Source organism: Chrysemys picta, chromosome 5 (genome assembly GCF_011386835.1).
Source record: "Chrysemys picta bellii isolate R12L10 chromosome 5, ASM1138683v2, whole genome shotgun sequence".
Taxonomy (NCBI): Eukaryota; Metazoa; Chordata; order Testudines; family Emydidae; genus Chrysemys; species Chrysemys picta.
In genome coordinates this window covers 81,826,678-81,843,233 of record NC_088795.1, presented here as the reverse complement: position 1 = coordinate 81,843,233, position 16,556 = coordinate 81,826,678, and the positions used below count along the sequence as shown (strand labels likewise).

General features: G+C 48.0%; 1 protein-coding gene across 2 annotated transcripts in view; it reads left to right on the top strand.

Moving 5' to 3' along the window:
• The first annotated feature begins 1,577 nt into the window (after positions 1-1,577).
• ACSL1 (acyl-CoA synthetase long chain family member 1) overlaps positions 1,578-16,556 on the top strand; it is a 78,872-nt gene continuing 63,893 nt past the window's right edge. Inside the window, exon 1 of one of the 2 annotated variants that reach the window (XM_065596783.1) lies at positions 1,578-1,748. The gene's annotated coding sequence lies outside the window, so the exon portion shown is untranslated. The remainder of the gene's footprint in view (positions 1,749-16,556) is intronic. The other variant, XM_065596786.1, reaches the window with a different exon arrangement.

Here is a 16,556-nt window from a genome sequence, read left to right as displayed (position 1 = left end):
GATCGCGGCTCCTAGTGGCTGCAGTTCGCTGCTCCGGGCCAATGGGAGCTGCTGGAAGCGGTGTGGGCTGAGCTGCCGCTTCTAGCAGCTCCCATTGGCCCGGAGCAGCGAACCGTGGCCACTGGGAGCCGCGATCAGCCGAACCTGCGGACGTGGCAGGTACAGAAACCGGCCCAACCCGCCAGGGGCTTTCCCTGCACAACCGGCGGAACAAGTTTGGGAACCACTGTCTTAAGGAATAGCATGTCTGTAATACTAATACTAATAGTAATTGCTATCCAGGGATTACCTCTGTATAGTGTTGCCCATCATGTTAGCATTTAGTCAAAAAGAGCAGAGTTAAGGTTGATATTCAACCTTATTCATGCCTTCAGCCTTGTGTACATTTCCCATAGTCTAAAGGGCATCTTGGTGAGAAAATCCATAAGAGAGAAAGTAGGACATGAATCCTTTTACCAGCTCCAAGATTTCCCAAAACAGTTGGAAAGTTTTCCAGGCCAGTTTGAATTCATTCTGGAGACTAGTCAGTTCATTGTGAAGAAAGGTTAGCTACACATGCATGTGCAGCCATCATTTCTTAGGCGTGCACTTAACAACTTCAGCAAAAAAATCTGCTGTGCATGCTCAGTAGGTACTTTTCAGACACTCATAACTCAGTCAAGCCAAACCTTCTACCTCTGGAATAAGGCCTCAATGAGGACTAATTTCTATGCTAAATTGTATCTTTCAAGCTTTTGCCATTTCAGCTCCAGATTTATTTAAAAACAGTCACACGTTTTTTTCTAACGGGATAAACCTCAAAACCCACGGAGCCATTCTTCCTCAAGCTTATCTATTTACTCAACCCAGGGCTGGCTCCAGGCACCAGCTTGTCAAGCAGGTGCTTGGCGTGGCCGCTCCGGAGAGGAGGGGCATGTCCAGGTATTCGGCAGCAATTCGGCGGACGGTCCCTCACTCCGCCTTTGAGCGAAGGACCTCCTGCCGAATTGCCGCCGCAGATCGCGATCGCGGCTTTTTTTTTTTTTTTGGCTGCTTGGGGCAGCCCAAATCCTGGAGCCAGCCCTGACTCAACCTCCCCCCCCACACACAGTGAAAATCACCTTTGGGCAGGCACCAAGCCTGGAAACTGCCAGCCCCAAATGTGAATGTTACAAAGTTAGGACTATCTGCAAATAGGTTTTTACAATGGAAGCCATTTTGTAGCCCTAACTGTAGCAACATTTTCTGTCAAAGGAATGAGCTGGAAGTCTGAATATGATTTTTGTCCTCCCATCACCTAAATCAGTGGTTTTCAAACTGTGAGACACGACCCAGTATTGGATTGTGGAATGTAAGGCACTGGGTTGCGGCGGCTCTGGTCAGCACCAGTGACCGGGCTGTTAAAAGTCCCATTGGCGGTGCTGCCCAGCTAAAGCAAGCTAATTTCTATCTGTTCTGACACTGTGCTGTGCCCTGGAAGCAGCCAGCAGCAGGTCTGGCTCCTAGGCAGGGGGAGGGGCTACAGGGCTCTCCGTGCTGCCCCCGCCCCAAGCACTGGCTCTGCATTCCTGTTGGCTAGTTCCCGGCCAATGTGAGCTAGGGGGGCGGTTCCTGCGGCCAAAAGCCATGTGAAGCTGCTTGCGTGCCTCCGCCTAGGAGCCAGACCTGCTGCTGGCCGCTTCCAGGGCACAGCGCGGTCCACGGTGCCAGGACAGGCAGGAAGCATGCCTTAGCACCCCCGCTGCGCCACTGACTGGGAGCCGCCCGAGGTAAGTCCATGCCTCAACCCCGGGTCCCAATCCCCTGCCCCAGCCCTGGGCCCCCCAAACCCAGAGCCCTGGCCCCCAGTCCAGAACCCTGACCCCCTCCTACACCCCAACCCCCTTCCCCAGCCCTGAGCCCCTCCCAAACCCAGAGTCCCCCCTGCACCCCTCATCCCCGGCCCCACCCCAAATCCTGCACCCCCAGCCCAGAGCCCTGATCCCCTCCTGCACCCCAACCCTCTGCCCCAGCCCAGAGCCCCCTCCCACACCCTGAACCCCTCATTCCTGGCCCACCTCGCAGCCCTCATCCCTGCACCCGAACCCTCTGTCCCAGCCCTGAGCCCCTCCCACATCCCACACCCTCATCCCCAGCTCCATTGGGTTGCGGGCATCAACAATTTTCTTCAACTGGGTCATCAGAAAAAAAGTTTGAAAACCACTGACCTAAATGACCAGACAAGTAGAATATTGTGCTCTGTGACCTTGCACTAAAACCACCACCTGCTGCTCTTATTACACTGTAAGCAACATGTGTCAGCAAGCAACAGCAAGAACTGGCAAGCTACTTCTGCTCAGAGGAGAAGCAGACAGTGCCTGGCACTGCATTGAGGTGCCCCAGCCAGTGCCACCTTTCTCTACAGGTAATTGTGCCAGACACACAAAGCTGCCTACCCGGCACTCTGCTTCCCATGGGGCTGCTTTAGGTAAGGCCGTCTGATTGATACATTGGTTTGTTTAGTACATCCTGAGAGGGCTATATACACACAGACTATTATCATGACCTGTTACTGGGGCAGGGAGTTGCAAATGGTACAGCCCAATGTGTTAATTTAAATGCCTAAAATTATTTTAAATGTGTTTATAACATTAAATACTTTTGAAAGCTAACAAGTACCTTCATGGAAAACAAATAAAAACTAACAGAAAAAGAAATACCTCAAACATGATAGATTAGCAGAACCAAGTTAGCACAAAACCAACAGAAATACATTAAATATCATCACTTCCTTCTCACCTCTTGTTCTGTGTCACTCCCTTATAGCATCCACTACCCTAGCACTCAGTTGTCCTCTGTCACATCATCCCTTTCTTCAGGCTGCAGGGAGCCCACATACATTCTGCTGTCCCCCACATTAGCCCTGTGAGAAGCATGGCTTTTTAGTGCCCTTGATATCTGGTGTTCTGACAGATGCACCTTTTAGAGGTGCTGTATAGGTTTTTTTTCTGAACAATAGCTGACAGCAAGAAAGCAGAATGTGTGTAGGAAAATACAAGGGTAGTTCACTGTAGGTTGTTCCCAATCCTGCTGCCTTTTGTGTGGCCAGGGAATTGTACAGAGACAGGAGCCGTGATCATTACTATTAGGAAATGCCAGACCTATTAGTTAATTATAAATAAGTTGCATTGTGGAAGCATCTCGAGGCCACAGTCAGGATGTTCCCAAAGTTCCACTGTGGTAGACACTCCTTAAAACTTCCCAGGCATGTCTACACAGCCCACAGCAGGGAGCCTCCCAACCCAGGTCAACAGATTTGGGCTAGTGGGGCTCACACTAACATTCTAAAACTAGCTGTGTAGACAGCTCTTAGAAGTTGTGGCTGAAGCCAGAGCTGAGTCTCTGAAATCAGCCTGAACTGCAACTTCTAAGTACTGTTTAAACAGCTAATTTTAGAGCCTGAATCTGCCAACTTAGGTTGGGAGACTCGTGGTTGCATACTGTGTAGACCAGTGGTCACCAACGGTTGATCATGATTGACAGGTCAGTCCTGGAGACTCTCCCAGTCGATCATGATCTCCGGCCACTAAAAGTGATCTCTGGCTCCCTGCCTGCCCCAGCCCCACACTATTCCTGGGAGCAGCCAGCATGCCCCCAGGGGACAGGGGGCAGGGATCTCCCTCTGCGCACTGCTCCTGCCTACAAGCACCGCCACCGCAGCTCCCATTGGCCAGGAATGGGGAACTGTGGCCAATGGGAGCTGCAGGGGCAGTGCCTGCAGAGGGGCAGCACGTAAAGCTCTGCCCCCCCCCCAGGGGCTGCACGTTGGCCCCTTCTGGGAGCAGCGTGGGGCTGGGGCAGGCAGGCAGCCTGCCTTATCCCCACTGTACCGCCGACTGGGAGCCACCCAAGGTAAGTGCTGCCTGACTGAAGCCCATACCCCAGCCTTGAGCCCCCTTCCAGAACCAGCACCCCATACCTCTTCCTGCACCCTGTACGCCTTCTGCACCCAACACCTTGCCCCAGCCCTGACCCCCCTCCCAGAGCCAGCACCCCATACCTCCTCCTGCCCCCTGTATGCCTCCTGCACCCAACCCCCTGCCCCAGCCGTGAACCCCCTCCCAGAGCCAGCACCTCATACCTCCTCCTGCACCCTATACTCTCTCCTGCACCCCAACACTCTGCCCCAGCCCGGAGCCCCCTCTTGCACCTAAACTCCTTCCCAGAGCTTGCACCCCTCACCCCCTCCTGGACACCAACCCCCTACCCCAGGCTCAGCCCAAAGTTCCCTCCCACACTCGAAACCCCTTGGCCCCAGCCCAGAGCCTGCACCCTCTCCCAAACCCCAAGCCCCTGCCCCAGTGAGGTGGAAGTGAGTGAGGGTGGGGGAGAGCAAGCGATGGGGGTGGGATGGAGTGAGCGAGGCAGGACTTCGGGGAAAGGGTGGGGCCTTGGGGAAGGGGCGGGGTAGATCCTCAGTTGCACTTAAATTCAAAAAGTGATCTTGTGCGTAAAAAAGGTTGAAGACCACCGGTTTGACATACCCTCCTTTGCCATGAGGCTGGCAAAAAACTTGACATCAACTAGGCAATAATGTGCTGAGATGATTGCCTATCATGCTGACCAATATCTCATTGTTTCCTTGTGCCCTCCCCCATTGATCTATCTGTATCCATCTGTTGTCTCTTGTTTTATATTTAGGGCTTGTCTACACAGTGCCACAGTCTGGATTATGGGGCTGCAAATTGTTAAGAGCTCTATGGCCTTGCTCCCTAACTGCCCAGTGTAGACCCAGCTGACATGACCTGTTGATGTAGTCAACAGGACAATGTTAATGTGCACTAGATACCTTTTATTTAGTGCTAGCAGAGTCCACATGGGGCAGTTAGCGCAACACTTTAGAGCACTCTCCAATTCTCTGCCCCGTAATCCAGACTGCAGCACTGTGTAGACAAGCCCTTAGATTGTAAATTCTTTGGAGCAGAGATTGTCTTTTGTTCTGTGTTTGCACAGCACCTAGCACAATGAGGTCCTGGTCCATAACTGGGGCTCCTCGGTGCTATGATAATACAAATAACAATAAAAACAACAAGCAGAGTAAAAGATTACTGCTGCCCCAAAGACTTTATAGTCAAAAGTAGACAAAAGGCAACAGGCAGGGGTAACAAATGGTTTGAGGGAACGTGGGAGGGAGAGTGAGGAAAACATTAACAAGAACATGCATTTCTATGGGCCAAACAAATAAGATAAACAGATGTCTCTCCTGACCGCCCACTAACTTGTCCTAGGTTAGCAGCTCTCTGTTTGTAGAGGAGGCTGTGGACATGGGAAAGGGTGAGAAGTGCATGGAGGAATAAGGTGAGGAACATCAGAGAAGAAAATGACACAGAAAAGAGGTTTGGTGAACCTGGAAAATAGGTTTTGGAAAAATAGTGTGTGGTGAACTGGCAAGAAAATTAATTAGCAAATTATCAGTAATGCAATAACAATGCAGTAAAATGAGTGCACAGATAACCAATAGAATAGCAATGCAGTGAGTTAAAGTAGATGCCGAACAGAGTTGACTTGGCCAGTGAGAATCAGGGCTGCATAGGAGCCACAAGGCAGCAGATGCTAGCGCTGTGATGATTAGGGAAGCAGAAGTCGGAAAGTTCAACAGATATCAATGTGACATTGTAAAGCTCCCTGCTCTTGAATCAGCCTGCTCATTTTGCTTCCCTCTGCTGGTGGTTCTGGTCAGTGTCTGGCTGGGTAGGGAAGATGATAGCTGGCTTGCGGCATGTATGATGGAGGGAGTCAGGCGAGTAGGGGAGCATTCCTTCTCCCCTCTGCTGGTAGTCCTCTTGGGGGCATTGCTTAAATAGCTCAAGAAGTACAAAAAGAGTCATTAAAGAGTACCAGGTTATACAATTTTTAGAATGTTAAACATACAGGCAGTAGTGGTTAGAGTGATCAGTGCAGTTTCTTGCCCCTATAGGCAATTCTTTGCCACTGACAATGCACTAATTCCAAGAAATGTCATTCTGTAGTTGTCAGAAAAGCTGTTTTCTCTTTCCAGCGTACACTGCATTGCTGAAATTCTCATCAAACATCACAAAAATGGACTGGAACATGAGGGGCGGTAAGGGCAAGTGATCAGCCTTTCCAAGAATTTCTAATGTTTGGCCCCTGGGACTAAGTCCTTCGATACAAACCTGTCTAACCTGGGAAGCAGTGTCAGTGTAAAGGCTATTACAGTGTTAATGGAGGCGGAGCATTTTTAATTGTAGTTCCCTCCCCCCCTTATTTTTGCTACTACCATTATAAAAACAAAGGACATTAAGTAGAAATGAAGTTATAGTAAGGTCTAAATTAAACTAAAAAAAAACAAGAAAATCTGGAATTGTCTGCCATTGTGCCCTTTGGATCACTCTGTTGTACTCGATATTGCAAGGGTCACAGAATGGCATATGCTCTTACATCTCAAGGACTTGAGTCTCCTCTCACTTATGTTGGTGTATGTCAAGGATAACTCCACTGAAGTAAATGTTACAAAATAAAAAACTTACTCAACTTGTGAGATTATTCAGGACCCATTATGTCTAGAAATGGCTATGTACGTTGGGCTGACTTTAAAGGTGAAATACGGACACCGTTGAAGTAAATAGCAACATACCCATTGACTTCAATGGAGCCAGGATTTCCACCTAAGACTCCAAGGCAGACTGAAGTTATGTCTGCACAGCAGCTGGGAGGCGTCCTTTCCAGCTCAGGTTGAGATACCTGCACTAGGTCTGCTCAAGCTAACATGCTAAAAATAGGAGCCTGGTCATGGTGGCAAAAGCGGTGGCTCAGGCTAGTTGCCTGAGTGCAATCCTGCCCAACCTCCGGCTATGTACTCAAATGACTAGCCCAGGCCACTGCAGCCATGCTGCTATTTTTAGTATGCAGAGCTAGTGTGGGTATGTCTTCCCAAGCTTGGACTCACACCTTACAGCTGCTGTATAGACATACAACTTTGGGTCTGGGCTTCATTTCTGAAAACCTTAAAAAACGAACATCTGACAGGGATAATATTTATGTCTATAGCAATTTCATTCTTTGCTCCTTTTGATCAAAATCTGTGGGTAAAAGCCCTCCTGACATATTGGTGTGATCATTGGCATTGACCTTGCATCTGAAGAAGTGAGGTTCTTACCCACGAAAGCTTATGCTCCCAATACTTCTGTTAGTCTCAAAGGTGCCACAGGACCCTCTGTTGCTTTTTACAGATTCAGACTAACACGGCTACCCCTCTGATAATTGGCATTTAAAACACTTTTGAAAGGCTGGGGGATGGTTGGAGATATTGGTTATGGAATATGGAGGTATCTATCTCATTACTCATCTTCTCAGTGCCACTGGTTTGAAGTCAGAGTACATTAGTCAGTATATTATTATTATTTAGTACTTACTGAGCCCAAAGTTCTGTGCGTGACACTGTGTAAACACAAAAAAGAACACAGTCACTGTCCACAGGAACTTCCCACCTGGCTCACACACAGACAGAATAGTTTGGTCACACATGATACATCAGTTGATGGTACAAAGAAAGACAGGCAGTGAAAGAATCTGGCAGTAATCATCTGGGTTGAATGTCATTACTATCTGCAGTGTTGCCAGCTCTCACAATTTCATCACGAGTCTCAGGATATTTGGTGTTTTGCTTAAAGCAGCAGCCTTTGGAGGCATGTGATTAGGTGAGAGTCTCAGCTTTCACTTTTTAAAAAAAGTAAATTTCTAGCAATCATGGTGGAGAAAAACTTGAAAATGTGACCCACGTGTCCCCTAAAGGCTCAAACAGAAACCAAATAGAAAGAGCCCCACATTTATTGTTTACGGAAATGTCATTATATTTGAGTGAGTGTCATGATTTTTGAATGCTTGGGGTTGCCAATACAACATCTGACAGCCTATTTACTGTATCAGCTTACATATAATGAGATGAAGCCTGTGATCTCACCCCAGGCTGAGAGGACATGTGCCATAGTTGCAAACACTCCCAATTTTCTTAGCACAGGCCTTGGTTTCTGCCTTGTCTCCCTCTCCATGATCCCGTTTGGTTTGTGCCATGGTGACTGGGAAATATTGGCTGAAGATCTCTCCTCCTGTTACTAGGGGTCACTATCCCTGTTGGAGGCACCAGAGGTTGCCTGTCCTTCTCCTCCTGCTCTTCTTCCCTGCCCACCCTTCTGGTTTGCCAGGAAGGAAGGAAGGCCTGTCTAAGTGGTGGTTGCCTACCGATGCCCCTGCTTGTGCCTGGGACAGCAGTGACAGCCCCTCAGCAAGATGGAGAACCAGGACACTGGCAGGTGGGGGAAGGGAGTCAGGGATCCTTGTGGGGGCAAGAGGAAGTAGGCCTATGGGGGTTGGAAGCATTACAGGGGAGCAGGAGGGGGCAGACCACAAGGGGAGAAGAAGGGGGAATCCCATGGGGATGAGGAAAAGGAGACAACCCAGGGGCGAATAGAGGCAACTAAGGGAAAGCGGAAGGGGACCCAACAAGGAGAAGCCACGCAAGGGTGGTGAGAGAGCGGGGGAAGAGAGAACCCCTGAAGACACTGTAAGAAGGCGCATAGCTACTTGCTTCCTCTCAACCACACTGGAGTGGAGAAAGCCATCTTGCTTTCCTGTGAGGCCACCTGCGCTAGCTGGGAACCAGTACCTGTTTAGGGAAAGGGTGTCTTTGTGGGTGAGAGTCACAGAGCCGGGCAGGAGTCTCCCTGTAATCCACACTTCAGGATGTTTATCCAGATGTCAGACCTGTCGGGAATTTCCTTCTGGGGGAGTGCTCATAAAGCAGATCACAGTGTCCTTAGAGTTATTCACTTTTGAAATATCCTTGCCATTTATTGGGAAAGTGTGAATGATTTTACTGCATGGATTGATTGTGAACAGTTTATTGTATTTAATGTCGGATTTGGTATATTTGAAATTTGATCTGTGTTGCTCAACTGTGATTTGTTTTTGTTTTGTTCCTTGCTTGGATGAGTGTACTTCTTATAACCAGGGAGGGCCTAAAGAAGCCACTGGAAATGGGAATCTCTCAGGGAGAGAGTGAGCAATTTAGGCAGTGATAGCAAATAATCAGAGGTTTTAATGTTGACCTTGCCTACCTACACTGAGGTAAAATGTCTTCTTTAGGATTTTACTGCAAGATTGCTAACATGCTTTAGTTATCTTGCTGTAAAAACACTCCTTTTATGGCAGTGAAAACATAGCTGAAAGCTGGGCATCCAAAATCAGTTGCTGCTTTTGAAATATTGACTTCATTATCTGGATGCAGAGTCTAAATGTAATTTTCTCTCATTTCATTCACACAAAGCAATGGTGAGTGAATGCATGCATGGACATAAGTATGAAAGGTACGGTCAGATCCTGGTCTGGCTTCATGGGTGTAGACAACAAGAGGATGGGGGGGGAGGCTAACTCCCCATCCCCCCAAAATAAGGTATTATATTAATAAAGAATGGAAACACTGAGTTTAGAACAGAAGGTTATTTATCTCATTTCATTAGAAGTGGACCGAACAGAACTACTAATTGAGACAATATTCAACAGCTATTATTTTTTAACTCTCGCCCCCTCCCCAAGTAAAAAAAAGTTTCTGTGACCTTGGGCTTAATTGCTTTTGTATCATGGCTGTGGCTAAGGGTTTTGAAACCATCTCCCCCTGCTATGTGTAGCAGTGTCCCATCCCATATATAATATACTAAGTGTAGTTACTGGTGTGATTTTTTTTCAGTTATTACTGCAGTTGTTGATTCAAAATAATTGCATTTGCATATGCAGTCCTTGTTGCAAAGTGCACAGCCAGATGTCTAGCTCATTTACTTGTTGTTTAAAATTTACCTTTCATGAATATATGTGCACATGAGTTTGAAATTTGCTTCAATGAACATTTGTGTGAATAAAGATTGATTAGAGTGGAAATGCCTGTTGGAATTAAACATAGTCATAGCAAATTCATGTTTAAGCTTGAGTAAATATTGGCCAATATTTTCCATTATTTCAACGAGTTCTATTTTATATACATTTTTTTCACTATTAATAATAGGTCTTAGTGTGCTCTTTCTGCTTTTGTGATATTGAAACCTTATGACAAACCATCATCACGTATTTATGGAACATCATGAAGGACTGTAGTGTATGGGGAAGAGAATATAGGATTTAGTGGATTTCTTGATTTTTGCCCTCATTGTATCCTAAGAGAAAAGACAATCAGAGAACTGTCACAGTTTTGAGGCTCCTGTAATTGTGTTCCACATAAAATCAACATAAAATTCACCTTAATGCATATACGGCCCTCATAAAGCATCTCATTAGGAACATTGTCCTTGGAAAATACACAGATGTCCATATGATGAAAACAGCCATCCTAACTGACAGTACTTGCCTTGGCACCCTTTTGGTAGTGTCAGTTAAAAGTCCACTCATTGAAAGGGCATGGAGAGCCTCTCACGTTTGCAAGTTGTCCCTCTGGGCCAATCTGGAAGCACATTGGTGGTCAGAGTAAGGAAGCTTGTACTGTTGCTGACTGAGTTGTACCTTTCTTTGTTAAAAGAGGACTTCAGTTGTGAGGACTGTCAGTCTAGCACAGAGGTGGGCAAACTACGGCCTGCGGGCCACATCCGGCCCGCAGGACTGTCCTGCCCGGCCCTTGAGCTCCCGACCAGGAAGGCTAGCCCCTGGCGCCTACCCTGCTATCCCCTATCCCCGCAGCCTCAGCTTACTGTGCCGCCAGCGCTCTGGGCGGCGGGGCTGTGAGCTCCTGCCAGGCAGTGCAGTGGTGTGGCTGGCTCTGGCCGGGCAGCGTGGCTGCCAGTCCTGGTGCTCTGAGCGGCATGGTAAGTGGGGGAGGGGGGAGAGGGGAAGAGTTGGATAAGGGGCAGGGGGTCCCGGGGGGCAGTCAGGGGACAGGGAAGGTTGGATAGGCGTGGGAGTCCCGGGGGGCCTGTCAGGGGATAGGAGTTGGGGCCGTGGATAGGAGTCGGGGCCGTCAGGGGACAGGGAGCAGGGGAGGTTGGATGGGGGTGGGGTTCCGGGGAGGTGGTTAGGGGGTGGGGGGCTCCAGGAGGGGGCGGTCAGGAGACAAGGAGCAGGGGGGGTTAGATGGGTTAGGGGTTCGGGTGGGGAAGTCAGGGGGCAGGAAGTGGGAGGGGGCGGATAGGGGGCAGGGGCCAGGCTGTTTAGGGAGGCACAGTCTTCCCTACCCAGCCCTCCATACAATTTTGGAAACAACAATGTGGCCCTCAGGCCAAAAAGTTTGCCCACCCCTGGCTTAAGCCAACCAGCACAAAGATCTTCGGACCAGAAAAGTAAAAAGCTCCACCACTTTAAGATCCCTTTTCAATTATGAAATATCTGTCAGGCCCAAAACAATGTACAGTGCTACACATAGGCAGCACAGTGATAATGTTATGCACTGACTTTTTAGGAATATGCACAATAGTAAAAATCAAATTACAGAATATTAAACAAACAGCTGAAGTTACCAGAGCCATTGCTATTACCACTTAGGCAAAATTTTCTGATGGTTGGAGCAGAGACCTCCTGAGTTCTTTTCCTGGCTCTCCTACTGTCCACAGGTTGACTGTGCATTGTGTGAAGAAGTACTTCCTTTTGTTTGTTTTAAACTTGTTGCCTATTAATTTCATTGGGTGACCCCTAGTTCTTGAATTACGTGAAGGAGTAAATACCAATCAAGATTTTATAGACCTCTATCATATCCCCCCTTAGTCATCTCTTTTCCAAGCTGAAAAGTCCCCGTCTTATTAATCTCTTCTCATACGAAAACTGTTCCATACCCCTAATCATTTTTTTTTGCCCTTCTCTGTACCTTTTCCAATTCCAATTTTTTAAGATGGGGTGACCAGATCTGCATGTAGAATTCAAGATGTGGGCATACCATAGATTTATATAGAAATATTATGATATTTTCTATCTTCTTATCTATCCCTTTCCTAATGATTCCCAGAATTCTGTCAGTTTTTTTGATTGCCACTGTGCTCTGAGCAGAGGTTTTCAGAGAACTATCCACAATGACTCCAAGATCTCTTTCTTAAGTGGTAACAGCTAATTTAGACTCCATCATTTTGTATGTATAGGAGCCAGTCACGCTGCCACGCAGTCTAGAGTACCGGGGCAGGCCATTGGCTCTCGCAGCTACACTGCCTGGCAGGGGCTCATAGCCCCGCTGCCCAGAGCGCTGGCGGGACGGGTCAGGGGGGACAGCAGGGGAGGGGCCGGGGGCCCTGTGTCTAGTGTTTCCTTGCTTCCTTCTCTCTCAGCTTCTCTAGTCTTCCTGCCTCTTTCACAGACATAAAAACCAGCAAAAACAATACCCCAAGAAACCCTTCTGCCCATATGTGCCTTTGTTTTGTGTAGTGACATGCTTGTATTTTGGGTGGAAGCTGCTATTGTTTTAGCTACCTTGTTAAGAAAGGAGCTTAATGGCGTCTTGCTATTATCTATAATGAGGGGTATCGGATATGCCCCTGAGTTTTAGTGAGGTTTAACTCAGCCCGTGTGATACTAGTGTATGAGGCACATTCAAATAAACTGACCCAACATTATCATCATCATTTTGCTTTTAGCATACATTTTAAAAGCACCTTCATCACTGAGGGGGAATGTTATGAAAGCCAAGAAATAACAATGAGTGTTGATTTTTCTTTTTATAAAATACTTTTTCAAACACTGGGTCCTGCCAGGAATGTTTATTTTGCTTATAGTGTTTGATTGTTTTGCTGAGCTCATTGAATTTCACTGACAAAACCAACTGCAAAATTTCCTTGTTATGTTCACTATTTAATTAACTTTTGAGTTTGAAAAGGCACATTTGAAGTGTTCAGATGAAGTAAGCAGTAATCTCCGTCCCCAGTAGTTGATTTCTGTTTCACTTGCAGTATTTGAGAAATACATTTATTTAGTGAGTTTATACTAAGGCTATATAAAAAGCAACAGAGGGTCCTGTGGCACCTCTGTGGCAATCTTGCATCTGAAGAAGTGAGGTTCTTACCCACAAAAGCTTATGCTCCCAATACTTCTGTTAGTCTCTAAGGTGCCACAGGACCCTCTGTTGTTTTTTACAGATTCAGACTAATACGGCTACCCCTCTGATACTAAGGCTATGGTTACACTACAGCATAAGTCAACAAATTATGTCGCTCAGGGGTGTGAATTAGCCAGCCCCTGAGTAACATAACTTATGCTGATTTAAGCACTGGTGTGGACAGCACTACGTCGGTGGGAGAGCTGCCATCACTCACGGGGCTGGAATAGTTAAGGCGGCAGGAGAGCTCTCTCCCCTTGGCTTAGATCAGCTACATTAGAGAGTTTACAGTGGCGCAGCTGCAAGCTCTCTAGTTTAGCAATAGCCTAAACCTCAAAGGAGAAAGAAGAGGCATTCAGTAAACAGAAATAAGATACCTCAGTAGCTGCAAGTGAACTGGTTTTGCTCAATACAACTGTGAAACAAAACAGGAGGAACAACAGGGATTGCTCCAAAATGTTTTCCCTATCAAAAAGCCTCTAGTACAGGGGTGGGCAAACTTTTTGGCCTGAGGGCCGCATCAGATTTTGTAAATTGTATGGAGGGCTGGGGAGGGGAGGGGTCGTAGCCCAGCCCCCACCTCCTATCTGCCGCCCCCCCCCCCCCGGGACTCCTGCCCCATTCAACTCCCCCGTTCCCTGACGGCCCCTCTGGGACCCCTGCCCCATCCACACACCCCCACTCCCTGTCCCCTGACTGCCCCCAGACCCCCGCCGCCACCCCATCCAACCCCTCTTCTCATTCCTGATGGCCCCCCTGGGATCCCTGCCCCATCCAACCACTCCTTCTCCCTGTCCCCTGACTGCCCCTGGAACCCCTGCCCCTGACTGCCCCCTACCCCATCCAACCCCCCCCTCCTTCCTGACTACCCCCTGGGATCCCTGCCCCCATTCAACCCTGTTTCCCCCCCCTGACCACCATCCACACACACCCCCGACCACCACCCCGAACTCCCCTGCCCTCTATTCAACCCCCCTGCTCCCTACCCCCTTACCGGGCTGCCTGGAGCACCGGTGGCTGGCGGCACTACGGCTGGAGCCGGGCCACGCTGCTGCCACCACCACCACGCAGCACAGAGCACCGGGTCAGGCCGGGCTCTGCAGCTGCGCTGCCCCAGGAGCTCATAGCCCCGCCACCCAGAGCATTGCGCCGGCGGCGGAGCGAGGAAGCTGAAGCTGAGAGGAAGGGGGACAGCAGGGGAGGGGCCGGGGGCTAGCATCCCGGGCCAGGAGCTTGGGGGCCAGACAGGATAGTCCTGCGGGCCGGATGTGGCCCACAGGCCGTAGTTTGCCCACCCCTGCTCTAGTATCTTCTAAAGATTAATGCTCTTCCTGGATAGGCGTCCCATTTTTTAAAAATCCATGTTTCAGGGCTCTCATCAAGTTCCTGACTTTTCTTTCTTATCTTTATAAGTTTACTTAATGAAAGTGATGGTACTAACATGAGCCAGGCATAGTTTGGATTGGCGCTGTGCAAACCGTGGCACACAGCTCTGCCAGTATAATTTACTTTTGCCCTCCAACCCCTGTACTGTGAAAAGCTGCCAATCATACCAAGTTGCATGTTGGTTTTGTGATGTGGCCAAACAGCTGTTAGCATTTAGAAATTCCCCAAAATTCATTTTTGCTTTTACAGGTTTAAATTTTGGAATGTGCAGGGGTCTTAGTTCGCCATTTCTCACCAGTTTTCCCCATTCAGCAAAATCTCGCTATGCATACAAACAGACAACAGTGTAAGATTTCTCATACATTTTCACTTGACAAATATATTGCAAGGAGTAGAACAATTGTATCATTAGCAGGACTTGTAGCCCTCTCCCAAGGTTATAAAGTAGATTTTTTACAAACACAGTTACAAATATTGCATTTGCAGGTGCCCATCAAGAAAAAAAAATCCATAACTTAAATAACCAGGCTTCGTCCATGGACCAATCCATTTAAGTGGTTTTTAAGACATCAAGTAAATGTTTTAGCAGTAAGCGAGTGGTTCCTTACATAACACTCCCTTGTTTTTTTCTCTCTCTGTGGATTCCCTCTAAATGCAAATAGTGGCAGATACTTTGAAACAAAGGTATAGACCAACCTGTTTATCAGGATGGATCTTCAGTTGGTGAAGGAGACAAACTTTTGAACTACACAGAACTCTTCTTCAGGTATTCTTCTTCTGGAAGAATTTCACAGGAAATCCACTTTGGGTAATCTGCTCATTGATATCCATATTACTGCTGGTCTTGGCACCAGCAGGCCAGTAGCCAGGATCTCATTTCAGATCCTCCTTTGTCTGCCCACTATAGCTGACCATGGCATCTTATAGTGAAATGGGTTTCGAGAACTGTATGTCCCTTGCACATGGGCAGCATTACTTAGGCCTTGGCTACACTGGCGGTGTACAGCGCTGCAACTTGCTGCACACCCCCCTGAGCGCAGCAAGTACAGCGCTGTAAAGCACCAGTGTAATCAGAGCCTGCAACCCTGCACGCTCGCTCGCAGCACTGCAAGCTATTCCCCTCAGAGAGGTGGAGTACATACAGCACTGCGAGAGCTCTCTCGCAGCGCTGGCGGCGCGACTACACTCGCGCTTCACGCGGCAGCGCTATGAAGTCCCAAGTGTAGCCAAGGCCTTAGCTTGCTGTATTTACAGCCAGGAAGAATCTCCTTCCTTCCTGTTTCCACCTATTTGATCTCCACTACATTATTTTAGTACAACAAAGCCAGCCATTTTCCCCTTCTCCTCAGTACCCAACCCCCCGATCAAGGCCAACTTCAGAGAGCAAATACAATCCATGGATTTAAGTAAGGGAATATTGAGTGAAAGTAGGGTGGGATATTACCACCGTTTAATGCATTAGTGAGACTATTCTTGGAATTCTGTATCCAGTTCTGATGTCCATACTTTAAAAAATGATGTTGTCAAACTGGAAGTGATGATTGATTTGAGAGTTCGAGATTTCAAACTTCTACTTTGTAGTGGGAGACTAAAAGAGCTCAATCTATTTAGTTTATCAAAGAGCAGGTTAAGAGTTGAATTGATAATGGCCGCTAAGTACCTATATGTGGAGAAGATTTCTGATACTAGAGGGCTCTTTAATTCAGCAGACAAAAGTATAACAAGTTCCAATGGCTGGAAGATGAAGTTAGATAAATTCAGACTAGGAATAAAGCACACATTTCTGTGATGGAGTAATTCTCTGTCACTTAAAGTCTTTACATTGAGATTGGATGTCTTTCTAAAAGATATGTTCTAGCTCAACCAGACGTTATAGGCTTGATGCAGGAATCGCTTGGTGAAATTCTATATCCTGTGTTATACAGGAGATCACACTAGATCAGGGGTCAGCAACGTTTGGCACACGGCTCACCAGGGTAAGCACCCTGGCGGGCCGGGCCAGTTTATTTACCTGCTGATGCGGCAGGTTCGGCCGATTGCGGCCCCCACTCGCCACGGTTCGCCGTCTCAGGCCAATGGGGGCAGTGGGAAGCCGCGGCCAGCACATCCCTCGCCCGCGCCACTTCTCGCCGCCCCCATT